The 12,134-nt window shown below is 47.1% G+C and overlaps 1 long non-coding RNA gene across 1 annotated transcript in view; it reads left to right on the top strand.

Annotated features, from left to right (window-relative positions):
* Positions 1 to 12,134, top strand: part of LOC122386473 — a 40,390-nt gene that overhangs the window by 10,333 nt on the left and 17,923 nt on the right. Inside the window, exon 2 of the long non-coding RNA XR_006257386.1 lies at positions 8,520 to 8,531. This is a non-coding gene — a long non-coding RNA (uncharacterized LOC122386473). The remainder of the gene's footprint in view (positions 1 to 8,519; positions 8,532 to 12,134) is intronic.

Here is a 12,134-nt window from a genome sequence, read left to right on the forward strand (position 1 = left end):
AAACCAAATCTGTTGGAAGCCAAAGGTTGCGCAATGTTCAGACATGGAGCTTCTCCACTCCAGATGTAAAAAACGCAGCAAAAGTGGCGTAGGCAGAAATTTTTGTTTTGGGGGATAATACCTTATTGCCTGGGAACATTTTGATGTCAAGTTTATCTTATATGATCGTATTATCCTCCGGCAAGAGGTCAAAGAAAACAGGCCTACACCCAGTTTCGGGAGACCCGTAAAACAACTGAAACCAGCAATGGCTGGCATTTTCCATCATTGTCGGCTGATCTTGTAACAAGCGTATCTATTGCATGTGCTATTTCACAGCCACCCTAGTTGACTATATAGGACGGTAAAAAGAAAAAAGCGCAATCATGTTTGCCTTATTTTATACGCTAATTAACAATGTCCGGGTAATTATGGGACACCCTGTACATACACGCACACGCACACACACACACACACACACACACCCACACACACACACACACACACACCTACACACACATACACAACTTACGCATAGGTCTTTATGTTATTTATTGATTTAGTCTTTGCGTATATTTTGTTTCCTGCTTTTTCGTACAATGCTGTTTTAGCTGATAAGGTCATCGTGGCTTCTTGCAACGAACATTGTGCGTCATGTGTGATAACCGTTCGAACCGTTCAATAAACTAGCCCTTAAGTGGGAACAACCGAAAAAAAAAAGTCTGTAAGCAGCAATGGGTACCTATCGTGAATAAAAAAAAAAATGGAAAAAGAGCACCACATTTTGTGATGTCCCTCGTTAAAACCAAGTGCGTTATCACCCGTCGTTAGCCATACGAACCGTCCGGAGTGCTACTTCTCGGATCAGTCGATAGCTCGAGCACTCTGTGTACGGCAGCCAAGACCCAGAAGTCAGCCCGAAGCCATTCTCAGCAGGCTCCTCGATCAGGCTTGCTGGAGGCAAGTCTTCATAATCGCAAATACACGGACCCCTGAACCAAATCTACATCAACTTCAATGCACCATGAAGCATTAAAAGTTCCTCGTTCTCAGTTATAATGCGCCACGAACGTCCTCATGAACTCCAAGAATGCCGCAGTTTCTCAGCTTCGTGAATGGCGCTGTGGTGGACAATGCGCCTTTGGCGTGCCGGGAGGCCACCGGCGGGATACAGAGCGGATGATGGAGCTGGCGGGGTGAAAGGTGGCCAATCTGCCGGCAAAGTGCCTTCCCACGACTCTCCCTCCCTACACCCGTGACCTGCAGCCTGTCCACGGGAGTTGGCCGGAACCCCTTTCTAAGACTGGATACTGGGTTCAGTTTCAATGAATAATGGTAAGTGAGACTGACGGCGAACTTTTAATTCAAGTTGTTTTTAAGTAACAAAAGAGGTTGAGTCCTCGCCCGTATGGGTATTTTTACCGCGTCTTAAGTAAATGGGGTCCAATGTACCCCCTTTTCCAGCCGTTTGGCCCCTGATCGAGCTAGAGCTTCTTGGAAAAGTTCTGTGTTGCTAATGACCAGAGGAAGTCGATGATTATACACCATTAAGTCCTAGGTCAATGGGTAACCTTCCAGGTCAGGTCATGACCCAAACTTTGGAAAATCGGGACAAGCTTCGTTCCATATAACGACTTGCGAGTCTTAGATGCCATTTCTAACACTCGCGGTCTGTCCAGCTGTGCTAGAATCGTTATGTAACGCCGCACTGGGATAGTGTGACATACCAAGAATATGGACGAGAAAAAGCAGGGTAGCTTCTAATCAGCACGCCCCATGCTTCGATGCGGTTAGCGAAGCGTCACAATGTCGCTTTATGTTGCGCTTGGGCGTGTTTGCATGTGCGTTTGATTGCGCTTGTGCTGCGTTTGACTATGTTCGTACTGCGCTAGGGTGTTTTGCTGTGCTGTCTATTTCAATGTATTCCACCCATCGCCTTCAGGTAGGTATACAAGCTTCAGGTACTGGTGTTATTTTATGACACGTTTTTTCAAATCATTTTTAACATTCTGATAAATCTGAAACCTCCTCAGATCAACTAAGATCAGCTGAGAGGGGATAGCTAAAGGCTTGAAGTCCAAGTGAGGTCAGGTAAAGGTTACGCATTTTACTACCCTATTCCAAAATAAATCGACAGAAAACCGCCTCAGCTCGGGCCCCGAGCTGAGGATGCCGACCGGCAGGACAACGTCCCCCCGAGCCTCGGGGGGACGTTGTCCTGCCGGTCGGCACGCACGGCCGTGGGAGACGGACGTGGGCACACACGGCGTGAACGGTAGCGTGCAGCCCCCGAGAACGGCCGGCTGCGCCGCACACAGTTCACCCACCCTGCGCTAAATATACCCACCCCGCCGCGCAGTCCAGCCGGCGCCGCCTCCCCCGTTCCACGCGCTTGTCAGCCACACCCCAAGCGGTTCAGCCGGCGATGGCGGTGGCGGTGGCGATGGCGATGGCGATGGCGATGGCGATGGTGAGACAGCGGCAATTGTGAAGGCAATGAGGGTGGCGACGGTGGTGAAGATGACGAGAATGGCGATGGCAATTGGCGATAAATTTTTAGGGACTGTGCCACGAAAGGAATCCCTTCAATATCCGAAGCGTTGGATGGGCAGTGAGACGAAAAAAAAAATAACTTGACCAGAACTGCAAACACCTTTGGCAAAGGCTTAAAAAAAATATATTTCCTAAATGGCGTATTTTACCTGCAATAGCCCGTATCAGTGTTGATGTTATATTCAAAAGCAGGTTTTAGTGAGAGGAGAATGCTTCCTTGAGCGGTTTGGCGCGGACGCCGGACAGTGGTGGCGGATGAGCTCTGGACCGGCATTGTTCGAGCTGTCGACAGGACAAGGTGCGCCGCTCGCGATGAATCAGCACCGACACCTGACAGGGGCAGGCGTTGTTAGCGCACTCCAGAGCCGACAGACACACGCGCCTTGAGAGCGGAGAACAAGGAACACGGAACAGCGAGCACCAAACACCGAACACCGAGCGCGAAACCACTGGCCTGAGGCGAGATCCGGTCAGTGTTGGGTAATGTTCAGTGTTGGGTCATCTCCGCCCGCCCCCAGCCGCTCTCGGTGACCCCGAACAGCTTCATCGGGTGACCGCCGAGCGGCAATCAGCGCCACGCTAGTTTCAATAGGCGGTGGAGCGCTCATGGCCCGGCCGAGTGCCACCTATGATCACTCGGCGGCTCATAACTGGCCGGCAGAACGGTCTGGTGCTGATGAGATGAACAGCTATTCGCGCGGCCGTTAGGGTGACGGTCGGCTGTCTATACGGGCTCCAGTGTTATTTCCAGATCCCCGACAGTCGCCGAGAGCGGCTTAGCGAGAGATCCGGGTCGTGGGGGATGTGTCCTACACACTAAACGGGCAATGTTGTCACAGCTTGGCACTTGGGCTTCTCGGCATGTTTACAGAAAGTAATGCGCGTTTCGAAAACAAGCAGGTATGTACGTACGTTTTCTGTTCATACAGATAAGTGTCAACAACATTTAATAAATGGAAAAAGAAACGTATAAGTGGCAAGTTCGCAAACAAGTTAACTGTTACTTAACTTTGTAACAAGGTAAACGGGAAGCAGGTATAGGGCATGCTGAAAACGCACACGGTCAACAACTTATCAAACTATCTAAACTCATACGTCTATTTTTGGGTCACCTCCCCGACTTTTTCTGCACTTTGTTGCAGTAATCTCATCCAACACTAAGGTAGGTAATGCATTATTCACATGGGACTCGCACAAAGCATGGTGCAAAAAGAAGGCTACTGTAGGCGCCCAATTCCCATTGTTGCTCATCCGACAGGCGTCGAAGAGTCGTTATCTCGTCTTGCGTTGAAATTCGCCGCATTTCCATCGGTAATCACATTTCCATCCGTAGCTCGCCGAACATCCCCCGTAGTTAAACGCAAGTCCCGTTGTAGTTAACCGCACATCTCCCCTTAGTTAATCGCACGTCCCGTCGCAATTCGTCGCTCATTCTACCATATTTAGTTAGTTTGCTCTACGCTAACCGTCGCTCAGCGTGCCGTAGCTCGTCGCTAGTCCAGTATAGTTCGCCACACGTCCCGCCGTAGTTCACCACTCGTCCCGCTTTCGGTCGTTCCCGATACTAGCACCTGCCAAGCCGCCACTCTCAACCTGAGCATGTTCCCGGAGGTGCGCTGGCTTTCACAACAGGTGGCACGGCTCCAAAGAAAGCGCGATGTTGGACCGCCAAGTCGGAGTGTTTGTTTTGGAGTTGATGTTGGGGCAGCCTCATCATGTACCCAGCCGTGACGCAGACGGTAGTAAAACTCACTTGTCTGGAGGCAGCGTTGACGTGCGTACCTGGTATGCATATGAAAAATAACCATCTGAAAAATATCACACTTTAGTGAGGCAACTTCATGCTTGCTCGAATGTTACAGCCGATGGATGGCTCCGCAACATCACGCCTCGTCTAGTCCTGAAGTGCGTACTCAAACTTGCATAAATTAATAAAAACACAACAGCACCACTCATCCATAACAAGTCGGCACTTTCATCGATATGAGACAGATTAGCTCCCTAAGCGGCGATGCGGGTCATTCTACGCCGTTGGACGCCGTGTCGCAGTACACATGGGCGTCGAACTGGGTCATCTGCATACGTCTCCGTCGATCGACCGAGCTCGCCTGCCGCTGCGGCGTCTAAGTAGTCTCCGGGCCAGAGGCACCGAACCCTGTCAGCTCCGGGCCGATCGGCGATTCCGGGATTCCGGGATCGGTGCGGTCCGTGCCGCCCGGGACCCAAGTCGGAAGTGCGCCCGTTCCCTGATCGAGTCTCGAGTGATTCCTGATACGGTCTGGTCTGTATTGAGTCGAGGCCCCACCCGGCATGGCCGGCGTCGGCCAGATTGATTGTCGAGTTAGGAACGCCGGTTCCGAACTGGGTTAGAAACTGGAAGGCATCTTGGGTTCTGATCTGCGGCAGCGCCTGAGTGTGTGGGTCTGCTGGAATTGTTATATGCAGAGGATCTTCTGCTTAATTTCGTTCTCAGACAGTCCATAAACGCATTGCGACTATTACGAATAGTACGAATATTACATATAATTTTCGATATTAGCGTGATTGGAACCAGGTAATTTTATTTTCATGCATTTACATCTTACGCGGTACCTGTACAGTTTTGCTGCCCAACAACACTCACCTGATGACTCACGCTCCTACTTGCAATCGCGTTGGCGCTTCCACTTTTTTGCGATAGGTATCGAATCACGACATACTACTGAGCAATACAGACATAACGCAGTAGCTTTCAATCCTTTCAAAGCCAACTGTAGTTTGTCAATACATATAATTCAAATGCGTCATGCGAAATTAAGTTCCAGAAATTCATAATCAGATCCGCTTGAAGCATGCCTATGAATTTACAAAAGACCGAATACATATTGCAGTTCATAAAGCAAGCACAAACACGTTAGCTAAAGCAAGCGCAGAAACACGACGAGCTGGAACATATTTACGTTTCGTGGCACACAACGGTGCTCTGAGACAGTCTCAGACCGTCTAACACATTTAGACATATGGTTTTTAGTCAAGCAGGTGCAACAGGACTTCCCGACTCTAGATAATTTATGTTAAAATATTGACAGGCAAAACACTGACTGGGATACCTATGTATGTGAGTGAATAGTTTAAAAATAAAATAAAATGAAATACCTCAAAGCATCGTTAATTATGCATTCATTGTCAACATCAGGGCACAAATTTACAAATCTGGGGCTGCTCCAAAGAGTTTAGAGGACTTTCCTCACAAAGTCAACACAGCGCGTCTGTAATTATAATCTCAAGCGGTGGTCCTTCAGCGTAATCGACTGCTTGTTGACGCCAAGAGCCCGTTATGCTGAAACCATTCGCACAATTCGGTCCATTTCTGGAAAGGTACAATTAATGCAGCTGCACGCCCGCCGAGTAGTGCTGCCATATGGAGCTGTTGTTGAGGTGTCATTAAACAGTGCTGCCATATGTTGCTGTTGTTGGGGTGTCATTCAGGCCAGGGTGTCTAAAGCTGAAACTGACGACGTCGCTTTGATTTAGGGTGCCGCGAACAGCCAGAAACCGATGCTAGCACTTTCAAAGACTGCTTATGGTTTGAACCCAATCCACAAAGACACCAATGCAAAAACGACAATGTCGTTAGGCGTGTTCGCTCTACCTTTACTGAACATTTGAAGAAAAAATATTTGTTTTGACAAGAGAGAAAAAAAAACAACATCGTCAAACTTTTGTTGGACCTTGCTTGCTAAATCTAAAAAATGTTCATTTTCAGACAGCCTAAAATTCACAATAGGATGAACCAGATCAAAGAACCGCTTAATAAAAGCAAATGAGAAACTTGTCAGAATCAAAGGCAGCTCAGAAATTCATTTTCCCAAACATCCACTGCATCTTTCGCCAGAACAATGTACCTGTGCAGACGATGCTTTGATACGCTCTTGCTGCGGTTTATGCGAACCGATATGCGTCTTGTTGTTCATTTCTCTGCCGTGTGCTGCGGTTTATGCGAACCAATATACGTCTTGTTGTTCATTTCTCTGCCGTGAATCTGGCAAACCAATCCATCTGAGCCAGGCGGACTGTGGGACGACGGTCCTGAGCCCGGTCCCGCCATTGAGCCGGAGCCGATTTCCAGCGGGATTTCCGTTGAGGCTGCGCCAGGAGGCCGTATTCTCGACCACACACACGCCCCAAGACCGATCAAAGCCAATTACGGCCCGCTCGAATTCAGTCAGACTTGATGCAGCCTCGCCCGGCGCCGCCCATTTGCCCGTTCGAATACATAAAACATCCTCCCCGCGCAGCGACCGAGCCGGACGAAATAACAACGCGGTGCACTCGCTATCCGGCGGCGAAAGAGAGAGAGTTTGTTATTTAGAGATGCTCGTCTTCGTCTTCAACCGCAAATTTAACCCGCGCACCGACGGGGGGGGGCGGATATCCGCCCCCCCCCTGAGGTTTTTCGCGGATAGCGGGAAAACCGCGGCGCGTAGCGCCGCGAAATTTGGTATGACTATTCTCTCATCAATTTTACACATGGTGTGCAAGTTTGAACCTCCTAACTTTTAAGGTCAGGTCACCAGGTCACTTTGAATGACCCAACCTCAAGTCACTTTTTTGCAACTTTGTCACCGTGCCAGAGCTACAGTAGATGTCGGAGGCCTTTGAAAGTCGCAGGATGTTATTAGGTCATTAGTAGCTACAATTTGTATATCTCGGAATTTTGATGTCGGTGACCTAAGGTCAGGTCAATTTCGCGATCTCCCCATTATAAGTCAATGGGGGGAAAATCAACCCCCTGTTTTTACCACTAAAACGGGTCGGAATGGCCCCATATACCATACATGACTTCACATACGATCAACCTTCACTACCTTGAGGTCTGTTTTGCTGTTGGGCAGCTGTAAGGTCATGTGACGTCATCAAAGGTCACCAAAGGTTTTTTGCCAATAACTCCTTACAGGAACAAGATACAGCCGCGCGGATGGTCTCATTGTGTTCAGCTCGTCAAGACGCATCGAATGATATACATGATGACCTCGAGGTCACGTGACCTGAGGTCAACCTTTGACCTTGACCTTTCGAGGTCAACATATATATCATTCGATGCGGATTGACGAGAGGATCACGATGATGCCCTTAGTTTGTTCCTATCTTGACTACTTCGAAAGTTATTCGAGAAAAACCCTCTCCATATCTAGCGCCGCCATTTTGACTTTTTTGACCCCTGTGACGTCATCTTTGACCTGACCTGAAAATGACCCTAGTAAAAATTGTAGACCTTGTTCGTGCGTATCCGATGCCGTTTACCGCTTGTCGCTATCTTGCTTCGTTCTCGAGATCTCAGGGGGGGGCGGTCATCCGCCCCCCCCCCCGTCGGTACTAAGTTGGCGCAGACCCCCGTCGGTGCGCGGGTTAAAATGAATGGAGCTGGAGCCTGGATGCTAGTAATGAGAGGACTGTGGAGGTAAATATTACTGAATTCCTCTACGGGAACAGCATTTAGATACGGTAGAGATGTCTGGATCTTCTCACAATTTCAGCCCTGGAGGTGGAGGGTCTTTTTCGCCAGCAGTCACACCTCAAACCTGCTCCATCATGTACCTTTGTGACGAACGGACGAAGTGCTGGGTGGGCCCGGCTCTCAGCTATGGCCATCCAGCCACATACCGGCCATGGCCATCCAGCGAACAACACACAGGGCCCGCGGCGGCATTAACAGGGTGGAAAAACGGCGAGTTTAGGTACTATTGCACTCATGTAACAAAATCGATAAAACAAAATTTCGATACAATTGAGACACAGGGAGAACAGAAAGTTGTATAGTTATTGTAAACACAATGTGTCAGCACAGACGATTGAACCCTCCCAAGTTGAGACGTTTTCTTCTCCCCGATGAGTTATTTGCGATTGTATCATCAACCAAACAGCATCCAATCTACAGCACGTAAATTTAACCACATCAACAGGAGCAATGTGAGCCTTGTCTGACCGGGTGCTCTCTTTTGTTTCAGCGAGCGATGTTGGTACGTACGGCACGTCAGAAGAAGTGACAGACGATCAGACAAACTCCATCGGGACGGGTAAGACGTCAAAAATGTGTCAATACCGCTAATCAAGTGACACCCTGGGAACGCCGTAGAGAGAGAGGTAAAGTTGAGTTCAATGAGATACGAACATACAAAAGGCTCGAACACCCCGCATACATCACCATCAAACCTTACAGCTCAATTAAAAACAGTTACCAAAATCTACCCAAATAATACAAATAAAAATGCAAGTTCCTAAAACGAAACTAATGCATCCGTTAATCATACGAGTGTAGCAAAACATACAGTTATCGCGTAAACCTGTACAGTGTACATCTAGTGAATCATAAAAGCAATAAGCCGCGTCATCAGAGAACAAGGTAGGTTATGGACTTACAACATAACACAGCACAGCTGACACTCCCAAATGTTTGAATCTGATCATTACGCCATCCATAGATAACATGGTTCATGTTATCTACGAGTATGCGCCATCTTAATCTAAAGAACAATCACACTATTCTACTTATCAGCGCAGGACAACAAAATCTGTGTCGAGTGGAAGCCGGCGTGGCACAGCCCACCTCATGCTTACCAATGAGCCAACTGTCAATGTCCTTTGTTTCTTTCTGCGAACACAAGTGCTTACGAGTATCTGTGGCAACATAGGGTGGTCACCAGGACACAGGACACAGAACAAAGCTGACCGCAGAGACAGCAGAGTGTCCGTGACAGAGCAGCCTTGTGACCGCTTCACGCCGAATTGCTGGCTAGTTTCATATGTTGAAAACGGTCACATGTCGGCTGCAACAGCTGGAAGGCTCATCAGAATCGCAGACGGCGATACCTAGTCATTGTACACTCGGGGGCAGATTAATGTTCCACCACTCCCTACCCATCGGGCTCCCATGGCTCAGCACTGGCTGCCATGCCAGTGGCAGCACTGGCAGCACTGGCACTGGCAGGCAGTGCTGCACTGTAAACTCATTTTGACAAGGGGTTGTCGTACAACGACGAATGTTTGTCAAAAATACTAATAAAGGTTATGTCGAACGACGAATATCTTGTCATAGTTGGTTGAATCAACAGGGCAAATATAAGTATCAGCCCCAGCACCTAGTCGACCATTCATAAAATTGACGAGGATTATGGAGGCTATTGTGGAAACTACCAGGGTCCTATTCGTAATATGGAACATAGATTTGCTTATGATTTGTAATTTATATCCTTGTCGAAAGAACCAGCTACACCATTGCAACAATACTGATACATACTTATGTAATCTATTTCCTTGTCGAAGGTATCAGCTACACCTTTGCAACACGGACTTAGTTACGCTAGTTAGACGTGTTAGTAGTAACATACACAAAGCTGTTACTTGTTATATAGGTGGCGCCAAAAACGTTTCCGGCCGTTTGATTTTGAAAGTTTCAGTTGCGCACCAACCGCCGTGCAGTGATGTGGCCTCCTGCGCACTTCCGTGAAAATGGTAGGTGATAACAGTGTTCGGTCGTTTTTGTCATTTTTTAATGAAATGTATGTCTTTCAACTGATAGTAATGCAGATTGAATCAGAGAAATTTGCTGAATAAGTGCGTGATGTATGAAAGTAAGCACAATGTGTTCTGCTGCAGGCCATATTGTTCTGCATATGCTATAATATAGCGATGCTTTCTTTCAGGCTTTCATCAGGAGCGAAAGCTGCTTGCAAACGAGGGTCGCTACACTGAAGACAGCAAACTGCAGAAACTCAAGAAGTCTAAAAATGAAAAAGCACCTGAATTCCAAGGGGCTAATGAATTTGAATGCCCCTTAGATTCGAATGAGTTTGCCTCGTAAAATTTGTGTTCCGCAGACTTAGAAATAACATATTTCCAAATCAAGGCATTCCTCGATGTTGCGAGTCCCAAAACCAGTTATTGCGAGGCCTTTTCGCATGCGTTATTGCCCTTGCCCCTTGGGTCATCAGTGTCATCACCATTGTGTGTGTAATGTGTATGTACCATTTTAAATACATGACCTACTTTCAGTAATGTTGTTTTGCTGTAATAATGAGACTGCAGAGCGGCGACCTGCGATTTGTGGAGAAAACTGACGGATACAAGGGAGGTCTTTGTAAAACGTTACAAGCCTGAGACTAGTAGATTGCTTACAAGTACAGGTTTGCTGCACGTAGATATTACTATGCTAACTAAGATTTGCATTGATTTGACTTCACAAGTACAGGGCTCAGCCCTGTTAAATGCAAACATGCGCAGGTCTTTACCTAGTAGCGGCATGATTATAACTAGGAACACAGTCGTTCACACAACAATGACAAAGCAAACTTTGGTAGCTAGACTAACGAACTACATGTGAGTGGGTTGTAAGAACAGCTACCATGACAAACAATAGGGTCGTTCGATGACATGTCAAAGGGTGCGGGGATTTGCGCTAAATAATTTTCCTTGTAAAAGTAACAAACGTTTGTTGAAATGAGTTTACAGTGTGAGCAGTACTGCACTGTAAACTCATTTTGACAAGGGGTTGTCGTACAACGACGAGCGTTTGTCAAAAATACTAATAAAGGTTATGTCGAACGACGAATATCTTGTCATAGTTGGTTGAATCAACAGGGCAATTATTAGTATCAGCCCCAGCACCCAGTCGACCATTCATAAAATTGACGAGGATTATGGAGGCTATTGTGAAAACTACCAGGGTCTTATTCGTAATATGGAACATAGATTTGCTTATGATTTGTAATTTATATCCTTGTCGAAAGAACCAGCTACACCATTGCAACAATACTGATACATACTTATGTAATCTATGTCCTTGTCAAAGGTATCAGCTACACCTTTGCAACACGGACTTAGTTACGCTAGTTAGACGTGTTAGTAGTAACATATACAAAGCTGTTACTTGTTATATAGGTGGCGCCAAAAACGTTTCCGGCCGTTTCATTTTGAAAGTTTCAGTTGCGCGCCAACCGCCGTGCAGTGATGTGGCCTCCTGCGCACTTCCGTGAAAATGGTAGGTGATAACAGTGTTCGGTCGTTTTTGTCATTTTTTAATGAAATGTATGTCTTTCAACTGATAGTAATGCAGATTGAATCAGAGAAATTTGCTAAATAAGTGCGTGATGTATGGAAGCAAGCACATTGTGTTCTGCTCCAGGCCATACTGTTCTGCATATGCTATAATATAGCGATGCTTTCTTTCGGGCTTTCATCAGGAGCGAAAGCTCCAGCTGGCAAGCAAGGGTCGCTACACTGAAGACAGCAAACTGCAGAAACTCAAGAATTCTAAAAATGAAAAAGCACCTGAATTCCAAGGGGCTATTGAATTTGAATGCCCCTTAGATTTGAATGGGTACAGTGTACTCGGTAAGTGATGACGCTCATTGCTTTTTCGCATGCGTTATTGCCCTTGCCCCTTGGGTCATGAGTGTTATCACCATTGTGTGTGTAATGTGTATGTACCATTTTAAATACATGACCTACTTTCAGTAATGCGGTTTTGCTGTAATAATGAGACTGCAGAGCGGCGACCTGCGATTTGTGGAGAAAACTGAAGAATACAAGGGAGGTCTTTGTAAAACGTTACAAACCTGAGACTA

This window comes from Amphibalanus amphitrite, unplaced genomic scaffold, assembly GCF_019059575.1.
Source record: "Amphibalanus amphitrite isolate SeventyFive unplaced genomic scaffold, NRLGWU_Aamphi_draft 000252F_arrow, whole genome shotgun sequence".
Classification (NCBI taxonomy): domain Eukaryota; kingdom Metazoa; phylum Arthropoda; class Thecostraca; order Balanomorpha; family Balanidae; genus Amphibalanus; species Amphibalanus amphitrite.